This window comes from Musa acuminata, chromosome BXJ2-11 (genome assembly GCF_036884655.1).
Source record: "Musa acuminata AAA Group cultivar baxijiao chromosome BXJ2-11, Cavendish_Baxijiao_AAA, whole genome shotgun sequence".
In the NCBI taxonomy this organism is placed as follows: domain Eukaryota; kingdom Viridiplantae; phylum Streptophyta; class Magnoliopsida; order Zingiberales; family Musaceae; genus Musa; species Musa acuminata.
The window spans coordinates 19,037,854-19,054,483 of NC_088348.1; positions in this window are offsets into that span (position 1 = coordinate 19,037,854).

Below are 16,630 nucleotides of genomic sequence, written 5' to 3' on the forward strand. Positions count from 1 at the left end.
ACATTGCAATAGGAAGCAAGAATTATGAGCTTACACAAGAAAGCTATCTTGCATTTGCTTTCGAAATTTTTGCTAGCTTGTATATTGTGAAACTTACATATCGTAAAAATTGCTAGCTTGTAGTCTAAAGAGAAGCAAAAAGTTGCTATCTCAAAAGAAGCAAATGTGCTATCTTGCCTATCTTAAGAGGCAAAAATGCTAACTTGCACATCTAGCAAAACTTGACAAATTTGCATATTTCAAGAAGCAAGAGTTGCTTTCTTGAACATCTCAATATTGCTAGCTTGCATGATGTAGAACTTGCTATCTTGAACATTACCAAAAGTGCTATCTTGTATGCTGTAAAACTTGCATATCTAAAACTTGATAGCTTGAATGTCCTAAGCATGATGCATTACTTACTAAATTTTCTAGCTTCAAAACTGCATGATGATAAAACTTAATATTATGTTTTTCATACAATGAGTTGAACTTATATTACAAACACAAAGAATAGTTGTACTTCTTTTCGTTGATGACAAAGGGGGAGAAGTATGTTGATGACATGATATGCATAAGTCTATGCATGAGTTCATAATGACGTGTTGCAAGTATTCATGATGAATATTGCAATGACTTGAATTCAGTTTGAATTCAAGGTTCTATCAATATGGCATATTGATAAGGAGAGTTTGTTTAAACTCCGGGAGTCAAGTTTAACTCCGTCATCAATTGATTGTCATCATCAAAAATGGGGAGATTGTTGAATCTCGTATTTTGATGATGAAACCAATTGATAATTATGTTTATGTTTAACTGAATTTTGAGTTACGCAGGTCTACTCGATCAGGATTAGACAATTAAGGCAGGAGGAATTGACGTTGTGCCGGAGGAGATCATGTTAGGATATTGGATGGCAGAAGGCTTCGGACGTTGGGCATCGAGCCAAGAGCGGAATTGCGCTAAGGATATCGGCATTACGGAGGTCAACCGCCGATTGGGCAATAAGCCGCAAGAGAGGACGATGCGCCGAAGAATCGGACGAAGCGCCAACCAATGACGTGCCGGGCAACAGAATGTCAATTCGCTTTATAATAATTGTCTAGATCGGAGTAGAGTTTTTGCTTGTGTGTGCAGGATTAACTACGATAACGACGAAGACATAAAGCAAAACAAAGTGTCGGAGTCAAGCACGAAGGATTCATTGCGAGTTCGAGAGTTCGACGGAAGTCCGAAGGTTCATCGGGAATGCTGCCGGAACTAGCCAAGAATGAGTAGGGAGCTTGCCGAAGGGTTTTTCGGAAGCTCGCCGGAAGGTTCATTGGAAGTTCGCGGAGCTCACCGAGAAAGATCGGAGCTTGCCGAAGAAGCTCATCGGAACTCGCCAAGATCAAATCGTGAAGTCTAGGAGCTTGTCGGGAGTCCGTAGAATGGTTTTCGAGAGTTTATCGGAAGACCGCCGGAAGTTCGCCGGAAGCTCGCCGGAAGCTCGCCGGAAGAAGTCTTGACTTACGGACTTTGTAATAGCTTAGAAAATGTCTTTAAATTCATAGTTAGTACGTTAATTAGGATTAGGATTAGGTGTTAATCTTATAACCCAAGTAGGGGCCAATTGGGCCCGAGTTCGGACTAGTTTGGGCCAAGTTTGGAGCCCAACCAGTGAGCTGAATTGGCCTAGGCGGTGGCACCGCCTAGGCTGGGCGGTTGCACCGCCCAGCACCCGAGAGCTGGGCGGTGACACCTCCTGGAGCGCTGGGCGGTGGCACCGCTTGGCTGGGCGGTGGCACCGCCAGTATCGGGAACATAAGAGAATTCAAATTTTTGGAGCCCAAATTTGAATCCTCTTGAGGCCTATAAATACCCCTCAAGTCTTAGTTGAGAAAACAACTTTTTGAGCAGCAAGTGATTGAGAGAAAAGTCTTAGAAGAGTCTTTGCTAGTCTTGTTTTCAATTTGCTAGTGTTCACCTCCTTCTTTCTTGCTGAAAATCTGTAAGAGTGAACCGCTTGTAAAAGTTGTAAGAGGGGTATTTACCCTTCCCTTTCAAGAGATTTGCTAGTGGAAGGTGGGAGCCTCATCGAAGAGGGGCCTCGCAAGTGGATGTATGTCATTTGACCGAACCACTATAAAATCGGCGTAATCTCTGGTTTGCATTTACTTACTGTCATTTATATTACTGCAAACCATTTACACTTTAATGCTATACTGCTTTGTCTCCGTCTTACTTATCTCTTCAAGTTAAAATGCAATCGAAACGTTTTTAAACGAAAACGTTGCTTTTATCGTACGAAGTTTCCGAAAAGTGTTTAAATCGTGAAAAGTTTATCGCACTTCACCGCTGCACTAATTCACCCCCCCCTCTTATTGCCACTCCGATCCTAACAAGGTGAAGACTAACCAACTTTTACAACTTGATTCTCCTTTTATCAAGTTTAGGAGATAACCCTTACACCCCCACGTACTCCTCTCTCAAACTATTCTAACACTTAGCAGCGTTTCTTTCCTTTTTTACTCTCAAGTCTTGTGTATGTTAACCAGGGATGAGAGGGGTATTTATAGGCTTCAAGTTGATTCAAACTTGGAGCCTAAAAATATCTCATCCCGGGTTTCTTGAGTCCAAGCGATACCACCGCCTATGCTGGGCGATACTACCGCCAGTGTCAATTTGACACTAACACTACACTAGGCGGTACCACCACTACCTACAGCCTCTCGGAGACTGTGTTTGGGCGGTACCACCACCCAGACCGGTGGTACCACCGCTTGACACAGTCTCGGAGATTGTGCCATAATGGTGTCACCTCTTGGGGCACTATTTAGGCCTTTTTATTGGGCCCAACATAGTTCTTACATGGGCTCAACTGGCCCCTAATTGGGTTGGACCAAATCCAATCCTAATTACATGCTAACTACGAAATCTAAGGCATACTTAAGCTAAACAAGTCCTTAGGTCTTGGTTTCTTCCGGTGAGCTTCCTACGATCTTCTAGCGAACTTCCGACAATCTCCCGGCAATGTTCCAATGGACTTCCGGCAAGCTCCTGGACTTCATGACGATCTTCTTGGCGAGTTCCGATGAGCTTCTTCCAGTAAGCTCTTGGACTTCTCGGCTGGTTCCTGTAGAACTTCCGACGAACGTCTGGTCTTCCGATGAACTCTCGAACTCCCAACGAAATTACATCCTTAACTCCGGGACTTCATTTTGCTTCATGCCTTGCTATTGTAGTTAATCCTACACATGGAAAACACACTTCGATCTAGATAATTATTACTAAGCTTGAATCATGTTGTTCGGTATGTCATTGGTCCATCGATGCTTCGTTCGATTCTTCGGCGCATCGTCTTCTCTTGCGGCCTATTGCCCAATCGGCCAGTTAACTCCGCAACTCTGATATCCTTGGCATAATATCCACTCTTCTTGGCCTGATGCCCGAATCCATGGCCTAAAGCCTTCTATCGATACGTCGATTGATTCTCCAGCTCGACGTCCAATCTTCTGACATGTTCCACCGGCCCGACATGATTCTTCCTACTTTAATTGTCTCATCCTGATCAAAGCATTCTGCATCACTCAAAACGTAGATTGAATCATAAACATTTATCAATTGGCTTTATCATCAAAATCTGAGATTCAATAGTTATAGGAAGAGGAGTATATAACCCATGAGGCATTATTTTAGATTTAGCTTGTTTACAAGTAATACATTTCTCACACAATCTCTTAACATCTCTTTTCATGTGTTGCCAAAAGAAATGATCACTTAATAAAGTTTTTCTGACCCCAAAATATCCTATTAAACCTTCACTATATGCCTCTCTTATAAGTAATGCTCTTATTGAACATTGAGGAATACACAACTTATTTTCTTTGAAAAGAAATCCATCATGCCTAAAAAGCTTATCAATACCCCCTTTCTCACATGCCCCATAAACATTAGTAAAATCATGGTCAGAATTATATAAATCTTTAATGTACTCAAAACCCAATAATTTTGCATCAAGTTGAGAAATTAGAGCATACCTTCTAGAAAGAGCATCGACAACTATATTTTCCTTACCTTATTTGTACTTGATGATGTATAGAAAGGATTCTACAAACCCCATCCATTTTGCATGCCTACGATTTAGCTTTCCTTGTCCTTTAAGATATTTCAAGGACTCATGATCAGTGTGTATAATGAATTCCTTATACCAAAGATAGTGCTGCCATGTCTCTAACACTCTTACCAAAGCATAAAACTCCTTGTCATATGTTGGGTAGTTAAGACTTGCTCCACTTAGCTTCTCACTAAAGAACGCAATGGGTCTGCCTTCTTGCATTAAGACTCCTCCAATACCTATTCCACTCGCATTACACTTAATCTCAAACGTTTTAGCAAAGTTAGGTAAAGTAAGCAAAGGTGTTGAACTTAGTTTATCTTTAAGCAAGTTAAAAGCATCATCTTGTTTTTCACCCCATCTAAATCCCACATTCTTTTTTATGCATTCAGTTAATGGTGCAGTAATTGTAGAAAAATCCTTAATGAATCTTCTATAAAAGGTAGCAAAACCATGAAAACTTCTAATATCACTAACACTAGTGGATTAGCATATAATTTTTCTTTTCTAAGCACATCAAAAACAGCTTTTAAATGTGTTCGACCAAAAGTATATCATCAAAATAAACTACTACAATCTTTTCAATGTAAGCACACAAAATATGGTTCATCAATCTCATGAAAGTATTAGGTGCATTAATTAGGCCAAAAGGTATCACCAACCATTCATATAAACTATGTTTAGTTTTGAAAATGGTTTTCCATTCATCACCCTCACGCATTCTTATTTGATGATATTCAGATTTTAAATCAATTTTTAAAAATACACAAGAACCATACAATTCATCCAACATGTCATCTAGCCTAAGAATAGGATATCTATATTTTATCGTGATTTTATTCATGGCTCTGTAATCAACACATATTCTCCAAGATCCATCCTTTTTAGGCACCAACAGAAATAGAAACTGCACATGGACTCTATGCTTTCTCGCACATACCCATTTTCCACAAGCTCACTTACTTGCTTTTGGATTTCCTTGGTCTCTTCGGGGTTACATCTATATGCTGGCTTATTTGTTATGCTTGCACTTAGAATAAAATCAATTTGATGCTCAATTCCTCTAATTGGTGGTAAACCATTAGGAATTTCTTCAAGAAAAGGATCCTCATTTTCCTACAAAAGATCAACAATAACTCTAGGCAAATTCTTGTCAATTTTGTTAGAAGCAATAAAAACATCCTTGTACATAAGTATAAGGGCTGCCTCATGGTTAAGGCTTTCTTCACATCACTCATTTTGGCATAAACATTCATTTTTCTTATACTCAAGTTTTCCCTATTTTCTCTCCCCTTGTGTTTCCTAATACTCTCATTTTTACCACTCAACTCACCTTTTTCTTTTCTCTCTTTCCTTCTCCCTCCCTAAAGTTTTGGTTAGTAAAGACTCAAGCTCCTCATATTGTTGTTTTATGCACATTTGGTCTTCAAAAATTATCTTTGGAGGCAAAGGTCCAAGCTGATATTTCTGTCCATCTATGATCAAAGAATAATGGTTCTTAAACCCATAATGTATTTCCCTTCGATTATATTGCCAAGATCTCCACAACAACATATGACCAGCATACATAGGTACCACATCACACTAAACTTCATCCTTATATCTACTAATTGAAAAAGAAACTAACACTTGCTGATTTACCTGAACTACACCACTATCATTCAACCATTGTAACTTGTAAGGTTTTGAATGTTTGATTGTAGGTAATTTCAGCTTCTCCATGAGCAAAGTGCTTGCCACATTTGTACAACTTCCACTATCAACAATCACATTGCACAACTTGTTAGTAATCAAACAATGAGTATGAAATAGATTTTCACATTGTTCATCATGTTCATCATTTTTCTTTTGCAAACTAAGTGTGTGTTAAACAACTAGATTTTCACCTTTAGCATACTCTACATCACTAGCATCCTCTAGAATGTCATCATCATCCTCTCTCTCACTTTCAGATTCAACAATTCCATCTCTCATGATCATAACTCTCTTATTAGGACATTCACGTGCCACATGTCCATGCCCAAGACACTTAAAACACTTAAATGCCTCTAGTTTAATTAGGTTGATTCTTACCTTTACCCTTGTTGCCTGATTCATTTCTACCTTTAGTTTCATCAATTTTAGTCTTAACAATGGGTTTATCATCCTTTTTACTCCAATTCAGTTTCCAAGAAGAAGAAGAACCCGAATAAGGTTTCAAATCATACCTTATGTTTTTTCTTTTGAGTTACCTCTCAATCTTCATGGCCACATTTACCATATCCTCGATCTCCACATAATGTTGTAACTCTACAAGATCAATAATATTCTTATTTAATCCACTTAGGAATCGAGCCATTGTGGCCTCATGGTCTTCCTCCACATTAGTCTTTATCATGGCTATCTCCCTCTCCTTGTGATATTCATCAACATTCATGGAACCTTGTGTCAAAGTTTGCAACCGTTGATGCAAATTCCTATAGTAATAGCTAGAGACAAATATCCTCCTCATGATTTGTTTCATCTCCAACCAAGTCTCCATGGGCTTTTCATCGTTTCTACGCCTGTCTTTACATAATTGATCCTACCAAATAATAGCATAATCACAAAATTCAACAGCGGTTAATTTTACCTTTTTCTCTTGGAGTAGTTGTGACATTCAAATAGCAGCTCTACTTTTCGTTCCCACTCCAAATAGACATCTGGATTATTCTTCCCTTGAAAATGAGAAATTTTTATTTTGATGTTACCTATGTTTCTGTCTACACCATCAAAACATCCTCTCCAACTTTGTATCCTAGGATTTACATCTTGACCAATTAGTGTAACTTGGTCATCATCTATGTCATTGCCACCATCATATTCATCATTAACAAAGGTTGGTTGTCTCCCACACCGTGATTCACCTTGCAATCTATTAATTGTTGAATCTCATATTTTGATGATGAAACCAATTAATAGTGTTTATGATTTGATCTGCGTTTTGAGTGACGCAAGAAGCTTCGATCAGGAAGAGACAATTAAAGTAGGAAGAAACATGTTAGAAGATTGGACGTCAAGCCGAAGGATCATTCGACATATCGATAGAAGGCTTTGAGCCATGAGTTTGGGCATCGGGCCAAGAAGAGCGGAAATTGTGCCAAGGAAATCAGAGTTGCAGAGGTCAACAAGCCGATTGGGCAATAGGCCGCAAGAGAGGATGATGCACCGAAGAATCGGATGAAGCGTCGATGAACCAGTGATATGTCAGACAACATGATTCAAGCTTTGTAATAATTGTCTAGATCGAAGTAGGTTTTATTTATGAAGGATTAACTATGATAGTGATCAATGCATAAAGCAAAATGAAGTCTTAGAGTCAAGAATGAGATTTCGTTGGGAGTTCGAGAGTTCGTCGAAAGTCCAGACGTTCGTCGGAAGTTCTACCGGAATTGATCAAGAAGTCCAGGAGCTTGCCGAAGAAGCTCATCGGAACTCTCCAAGAAGATCGTCGTGAAGTCCAAGAGCTTGCCGGGAGTCCACTGGAACATTGCCGAGAGATCATCGAAAGTTCACCAAAAGATTGTCGGAAGCTCACCAGAAGAAACCGGACTTATTTAGCTTAGTGTATGCCTTAGAATTTGTAGTTAGCATATAAATGAGATTGGAATTGGCCCAACCCAATTAGGGGCCAGTTGGGCCCATGTATGGGTTGTGTTGGGCCAAGTGAAAGACCCAAATAGTAACCCAACAGGTGGAACCGTCGTGGCACAATCTCCGAGACTGTGTCAAGCAGTGGTACCACCCAGACACAATCTCCGTGAGACTGTCAAGCGGTGGTACCACCCAGTGATAGGGTGCTAGGCGGTGGTACCGCCCCTGTCAAGCGATGGTACCGCCTAGTGTTAGAAAGCACTAGTGATGGTACCGCCAACACAAGAAGTGGTACCGCTAGAACCTAGGAAACCCGGGATGAGACCATTTTAGGCTCTAAGTTTGAATCAACTTGAGGCCTATAAATACCCCTCTCATCCCTGGTTAACATACACAAGTACAGAGAGTTTAAAAGTGAGAAAACACTGTAGTAATCACTTGAGAAATCCCCTCCTCTAAGTTTTAAGTTTAGAATTTTGTTTAGAGAGGAGTGTATGCTTGTAAATGTCTCTTAAATCTATAAAAAAGATAAGAGGGGTGTAAAAGAGTAGTTGGTCTTCGCCCATTGAAGGAAGACCGTTAGTGGATGCCGATAGCCTTGACAGAAGAGGAATCAGGAGTGGATGTAGGTCACGATGACAGAACTACTATAAACTCAATTTGTATTTCTTTTGAGCAATTTACTTTAACTGCAAACTTCCTTACTTGTTATACTCTTCCGTACGCTTTTAATTTAAGCATCTTTATGAAACGGGTTTTTATCATACGAAGATTTTTGAACCGATGACTTTTATCTGCTACACCCCCCCCCCCCGCCCCGCCTATTAGTGCCAACTTGTTCCTAACAATTGGTATCAAAGCCACGTTATTTCTCATTTGGTTTAACACCCAAGAGAAATAACTCTTTTCATATTTCAAGAGGGTTTTTCTATCATTCGTCCTTCCATGTTCAATGGGACGGACTACACTTATTGGAAAACTCGAATGAGAGTTTTTTTGCTTTCTATGGATTTGAATTTATGGAATATTATCGAAAACGATTTTAAAAAGCCTTCTACTCCAATGAAAGAATGGAATAATTTGGAGAAGAAAACTTTTTCTTTGAATGCTAGAGCTACGAATGCTCTATTTTGTACTTTGAGCAAAAATCAATTCAATCGGGTTTCTACTTGCGAAATGGCTTTCGATATTTGGCACACTCTTGAAATCACACACAAAGACACAAGTAGGGTTAAAGATTCAAAGATTAATCTTTTGATGCATGATTTCAAGTTGATTCGTATGAAGTCAAACGAAAATATTGTTGACATATACACTCGTTTTACGGATGTCATCAATAGTTTAAAAGCTCTTGGCAAATGTTTTTCAAATTTTAAACTTGTAAACAAAATTCTAAGATCTCTTTCTAAAAATTGGGATTTGAAAGTAACCGCAATACAAGAAGCGAAGGATTTGAACTATTATTCACTTAATGAACTTATTGGATCTTTGATGACCTATGAAATAACTTGTATTGAACATGCTGAACATGAGAACTACCTTTCAAAGAACAGGAAGGATTTGGTACTTCAAACTATAGAATACCATTTGAGTGATATCTCAAGTGATGGTGATGATGACTTAACTTTTCACTATAAAACTTAAAAAGTTTATTAAACAAGAATTAAAAAATAAACTTAAGCTTAAAAAGAAGTTGCCAAAGAAGAAGAGAGCACTCAAAGTGACTTGGGACAAAACGTGTACATCCGAAGAAGAAGAGCAAATCGATGAAGATGAAATGACAAACTTCGCTTTGGTGACTCTCGACAATGAGGTAAAATACTCAAACGAAACCCCCTTAGTTTATTTTAAAATTACTTGATCCATTTCATATGTTATTTTTAAATTAGTATATAAAATATAAAATATAAATAAATAAATAAAATATCATGCTTTTCTTTTTCTAGCTAATTTTGAAAATGATAATGGCAATTGCATGTTTTATGATAAAGGAATAAAATCTTAGATTTAAATCTAATGAATAATCCTATGTATGTTTTTAATAAGAAATAATATATATCTTGATGATTTCCAATTTTGATTGAAAATGCTTTATGTCCAATGAAACCATGCTTGATGTCTTAATGAAAATGTTAAGGGGTTTTATATCATGCTTAATGAGTTTATAGTTTGAAATTGTGCATGTTATACATTGAAAACTTGAAACCATGTTTTGATGCCATGCCCAAAGTAGTGATGCATAATGATCATGCTTAATAAGTTCATATTTCGAAATTATGCATGATGATTTTTATGATTCTTGGCTTATTGATCTTTGTCACAATGAAAGTTACTTTTTTAGTTATAAACAAGATGGATGGTTTTTATGATGAAATTTATTTTTCGATCCTAAATGTTGATGCATGTTTTTATTTGGTATAAAAAGACAAATGTTAGGATCAAGAGCACTAAGAAGGGGGGGGGGGGGGGGGGGGGGTGAATTAGTGCAGCAGAAAACTTTCAACGATTAAAAAGGTGTTCGTACGATAAAAGCGATTTCGGTAGAAAAGCCGATTCGTAAATCTCTTTAACTTGTAATCAAGCGAGATGTAGTTAAAGGAAATCTATGAAGGCAGTTTGCAGTTATGATGAAAGTTAAAATGTAAGCGCAAACTGAAATATTATGTTCGTACGATAAAACTGATTTACGTCCAAACGCTGATTCGGAAAATACTGAACTTTGAAACACGATCGTAAATGTGTAGAAGGCAGTAAGCTATTGAGGAGGTTTGCAGTAAGGATAAGATGCTCAAAGTAAATGCAAACCGAGATTTAGAGTAGTTCGGTCAATCTTGACCTACATCCACTTTTGGCTTCCTCCACCGACGAGGTCACTGACGTCTACTAGAGGCCTTCCTTCAATAGGCGAAGGCCAACCACCCTTTTACAGTTTCACTCCTTTTGACGGGCTTAGGAGACAACCCTTACAGAATTTTCTCTCCTCTCTTTAAAGATCATAACTAGGAAGAAAAGAGAGAGAAGAACTTTTGGCCTTTACAATAATTTTGAGCTCTAAAAATCACAGAATAAGATCAGGATTTCGGTGTGTTTTTGGTGCTCTTTCAATGCTGAAAGGGTGGGGTATTTATAGGCCCCAACCCAGTTTGAATTTCGAGCTCAAAACTGTCAATTCCCGGAATTCCGGGATCTGGCGGTTGCACCTCCTGACTGAGGCAGTTGCACCGCCTAGGAGAGCTCGAAGACTGAGCCTCTAGGCGGTGCCACGTCCTGTCAGGGGCGGTTGCACCTCCTGCTAGAGCTCGAAGACCGAGCTCAAGCGGTGCCACCGCCTGACTGAGGCAGTTGCACCTCCTACCAGAGCTCAAGCGGTGCCACCTCCTGTCAGGGGTGGTTGCACCGCCCAATCTCGCTCGGAGACTGAGCCCAAGCGATGCCACCGCATGGCTGGAGTGGTTCAACTGCCTGGCAGAAATCAAGGTCCGAATGGGTTGATCCATTCGGCCCAATTTGGGTTTTTCAGGGGCCCAATTTTCCCAAGATTAAGTTAATGGGATCACCTCCTATTTCCAACTTAATCATTGTGCTAACTACGATATTTCCTAAAACATTTACTGCAACTTGCTCCGGTGCGTCAATCGCTTCTTCCAGCGAGCTTCCGATGAACTTCCGTCGATCATCCGATGAACCCTCGGTGATGCTCCTGCAGACTTCCGGCAAACTCCTGGACTTGCGACGATCCACTTGGCGAGTTCCAACGAGCTTCTTTGGCAAGCTCATGGACTTCTCGGATTTGTTCCCGCAGAACCTCTGACGACTGTCCAAACTTCCGTCGAACTCTCGAACTCCCAACGTGATCTTTGTCTTGATTCTGGCGCTACTCCTGCTGCATATCTTACTTTTATCGTAATTAATCCTGCACACTTATCTCAACATATAGATTAGATAACAAATGATAATTGACTTCATCATCAAAATCCAAGATTTAACAACAAAGGCATTCTTGTATGAAACAAACAACTTAAAATAAAACACGTAAAAAAGGAATACATTTTCAAATCTTTATCTTATTGATTTTTTGATAAAAGATTAATGAATCCATGTATATTATGCATTTGTGAATCTCTTGGACTATGAAAATGAATTTGAATGAGTTTCATCGAAATCATAATTTCTCGAGATTTATAACATGAAATCTTTTATGAATCAAAATTTCTTATTTGATCTCTTATATTTCTCTTTGTCATTTACTAAAGAGAAAAATAATCCAATTCATGATCTTGATTTTTCAATATTTGATACTTGAAATCTTTCTATGAATTGAGATCATTTTCTCCTTGTTTCTTTTTGTTATTCACCATAAAAAAAAAAAAAAGAGGGAGACTTATCCTAACAAACCATGATATGCTACTTGACATCTTGAAAATTTATGACTTGAGTTTTGTTATGCATTTCTTCCCTTCTTCGTTCTTGTTTACAATGACAAGAGAGAGAAAAAAAATCGCTAGCATCTCAAGAGATTGATAAATCTACTTATGTCATTTTGAATCTCTTGAAAATGATTTTGCTGATTTCATGATTTGAATTTAAATAAGTTTTATTCAAATCATGATCTTGATTTCTTGGAATTACTTGAGATTTTTTTTTAATCAACATCTTTTATTTGTATTCCTACGATTTTCTTGGTATTTTATTTAAAGAGGAGATTTTTTTTGAATCATGATTTTTTGAATTATAACTTGAGATCTTTCATTAATATATAAATCATGACCTTAACAAGAGATTCTTATGAATCAAGATTGTTTAATATGTTTCTTCTTTTTTCTATCCAAAAGAATCATAATTTATCTTTTGATATTCATAATTTGTCTTCATGAATTGTATACCTCATCACCAAGTTAATTTTTCTTGATATATTTCATTTGATAATTTGATAAATGATGAATGTTTGGTACCAACAATCATGAAGTGATAAATGCTTAAAAAAAAATTTAATGTTTGATATCATTAATGCTTTAGTATCATGCATGAGAAAATTTCATGATCAAATTGTTGATTTAATGCATGAAGTGATAAATGCTTAAAAATTTTAATGCCTTAGCATCATGAATGTTATGCCCAAAATGATATATCATGAATGCTTGAGTATCATGTATGATATGCCTATAGTGATAATTGATTTATTTGTATCATGCATAAAGTAAGGATGCAAATGTAAGGGTTTGAAATTGTGCATGTTTTAATTTGAAACTAGAATGATGCACAAACATATTGAAATAAAATTGATACTTTACATTTATCATAATTTGAAAATTGATGAATTACACCATTATATTATTATTCCCCTTTTTTGACCAATGACAAAGGGAGAGAAAGAATTGTTAATGTGCACATCGCGAGAAAGATTTGCTAGCTTGCACAATTCAAGAAGATGCAAAAACATGCTAGCTTGCTCATCTCAAAATAAAAGCAAAGATTGCTAACTTACTTATTTCAAGAAGCAAAAGTTATTTTCTTGAACATCTCAAATATTGCTAGCTTATATTTTCTAAAATGATGTAAAAAAATTATGCTAGCTTGCATGATGAAAAAACTTGTTATAATTGCTAGCTTGAACATTACAAATGAAGCAAAAATTGCTAACTTGCACTTCTCAAAAGAGATGAAAAAACTCACTAGCTTGCATGTTCTAAAGTAATAATTTTTTTTTTTGCTAAATTGCTAAGCTTTCATAGTTGTACTTCTCTTTTTTGTTGATGACAAAGGGGGAGAAGTCATGATGATAATCATGCATGCAATGATGTATTGAAATTTTGATTATGCATGATTTTATGTTGCACATATTCATGATGAAATATTGCTTCGACTTGAATTCAACTTGAATTCAAGGTTCTATCGATATGGCATATTGATAGGGAGAGTTTGTTTAAACTCCATCATCAATTAGTTATCATCATCAAAAAGGGGGAGATTGTTGAATCTAGAATTTTGATGATGAAACCAATTGATATTGTTTATGATTTAATCTGTGTTCTGAGTGACATAGGAAGATGTGATCAGGAAAAGACAATTAAAGCAGGAGGAATCATATTGGGCCAGAGAGAAACATGTCAGAAGATTGGACATCGAGCCGAAGGATTAGTCGACGTATCGGTAGAAGGCTTCAGGACATGAGTTCGGGCATCAGGCCAAGAAGAGCGAAAATTGTGCCAAGGAAATCGGAGTTGTGGAGGTCAACTAGCAGATTGGGCAATAGGCCGCAAGAGAGGACGATGCGCCAAAGAATTGGATGAAGCGTCGATGAACCAATGACATGCTGGACAACATGATTCAAGCTTTATAATAATTGTCTAGATCAAAGTATGTTTTATTTGTGCAGGATTAACTACGATAGTGATCAAGGCATAAAGCAAAATGAAGTCCCGGAGTCAAGAACGAAATTTCATTGGGAGTTCGAGAGTTCATCGGAAGTCCAAACATTCATCAGAAGTTCTATCGAAATTAACCGAGAAGTCTAGGAGCTTGCCAAAGAAGCTCGTCGGAACTCGTCAAGAAGATCGTCGTGAAGTCTAGGAGTTCGCCGAGAGTCCGCTGGAACATTGTTGAGAGATCGTAGGAAGTTCGCCGGAAGCTCGCCGGAAGAAACCGAACTTATTTAGCTTAGTGTATGCCTTAGAATTCGTAGTTAGCACATAATTGGGATTGAAATTTGGCCAACCAAATTAGGGGCCAGTTGGGCCCATGTATGGGCTGTGTTAGGCCAAATGAAATGTCCAAATAGTGACCCAACAAGTGGAACCGTCGTGGCACAGTCTCGGAAACTATATCAGGCAGTGGTACCACTAGTCTAGGCGATGGTACTGCCCAAACACAATCTCCGTGAGACTGTCAGGCGATGGTACTGCCCAGTTACAAGGTGCCAGGCGATGATACCACCCCTGTCAAGTAGTAGTACTGCCTAGTGTCAAAAAGTACTAGCAATGGTACCGCTAGCACAAGCGGTGGTACCACTAGGACCTAGGAAACCCGGGATGAGACTTTTTAAGCTCCAAGTTTAAATCAACTTGAGGCTTATAAATACCCCTCTCATCCCTAGTTAACATACACAAGCACAGAGAGTTTAAAAGTTAGAAAACGCTGTAGTAATTACTTAAGAAATCCCCTCCTCTAAGTTCTAAGTTTAGAATTCTGTTTAGAGAGGAGTGTATCCTTATAAATGTTGCCTCCTAAACCTGTAAAAGGAAGAAGAGGGATGTAAAAGGGTAGTTGGTCTTCGCCCATTGAAGGAAGACCGTTAGTGGATGCCGGTGGCCTCGACTAAAGATTAATCGGGAGTGGATGTAGGTCACGGCGACCGAACCACTATAAACTCGGTTTACATTTCTTTTGAACAATTTACTTTAACTGCAAACTTCCTTACTTGCTATACTCTTCCGTACGCTTTCAATTTAAGCATCTTTACAAAACGGGTTTTTATCGTACGAAGATTTTTGAATCTTTAGACATGTTTACAACCTGAAAAGCAAACTTAGAATAGCCTCACCAACACTCCCTCACATGTTTCACACTAGATTGGATTCACTCCACTGTGTTTCACACAATTTTTGGCTTTTCACTACTAGACATGTTTCACCAACACTCCCTCACATGTTTCACACAATTTTTGGCTTTTCACTACTAAACAATTTTTGGCTTTTCACCAACACTCCCTCACATGTTTCATACTAGACATGTTCACTACTCTTGCCTTTTACATCTCTTGTTTTGTTCTTTAAGTTCTTATATTAACTAAGGTACCTAAACAAATAATTCATATTATGGCAATTCAAAGGTAGTGAAATTGGGTATGTTTAAAAGCAAGCAAAAGGTAGGCCAATTGAAAGGTGTGTGTAATACAATTCAATCATAAGCAAAGATTAGAATTCAAATATCAATTGAACAAAGAAATTTTTTATGAAATTAAGAAAGATTTCTAAATCAAAACAAGAATTCAAATGAACAAAGATAAAATTTTATAATTTACAAGAATTCCTTGAATCCGCAAAAAAAAGAAAAAATCAATTCTGATCTCTTTCTCTTTATTTTACCTTAGATTTTCCCTCCCTTTTTTTACGTTTGATTTTTTTTTTTTATACTATAAAGTATGAAAATAAAAAGAAGAATTATAGACACAAGAAGTACAACAATGAATATGAAGGAAGAACATCAATTATAGATATGGTGCAAGAAGAAGAAGTAGAAGAGAAAAAAGAAATATAAAAGATAAAAACTAAATCGATACGCAAACCTCAAGCCAAGCTTTGGTACCAAATGATGGAAATCATCAACTTAGCAACCATACACCCCGATAGTTAAAGAGCTATGATACATATGAAATGCAAATTAACCCCCTCCAACAAATTGAAATAAGACAGATCATTTAATATTGAAGTTAGGAAAACTATTCTAATCACTTTATCAATAAAAATTTGATGAAGTAATTAGAACAGTACTTTAATTCCCTTAAAACAATACAAAATAAGAAGTTTGATAAGTTGAAAGAAAAAGCAAATATTCTTGGGTTTTGAATGCCACAAGCAGAAAAACTTGATAAGTTTCGAAGTTCATGCAAGAACTTAAAAAAAAAATACTAACCAGTGTTAAAAGTTGAATATACTTCTCAATTGCTTCCTTAGAAAGAGAGTCAACCTTGTTTATATAGTACAAAGGCCAAATTCAAAGGAAATAAATCCATTAAATACATTAAATGACATTCATATTCCTAATTCATGAATATAGATCAATCATGAATCTACCTTAAATTGATTTGGATAATTATTCATAAATAAACTCACAATTCCTAATATTGTCCAATATGATTGAATGACCTTTATTCCTCAAAATAGGCTTAAAATTTATCCTTCTCTCAAATTTAGACTTTCTCTTCATGATTTGAACTTATTTGAA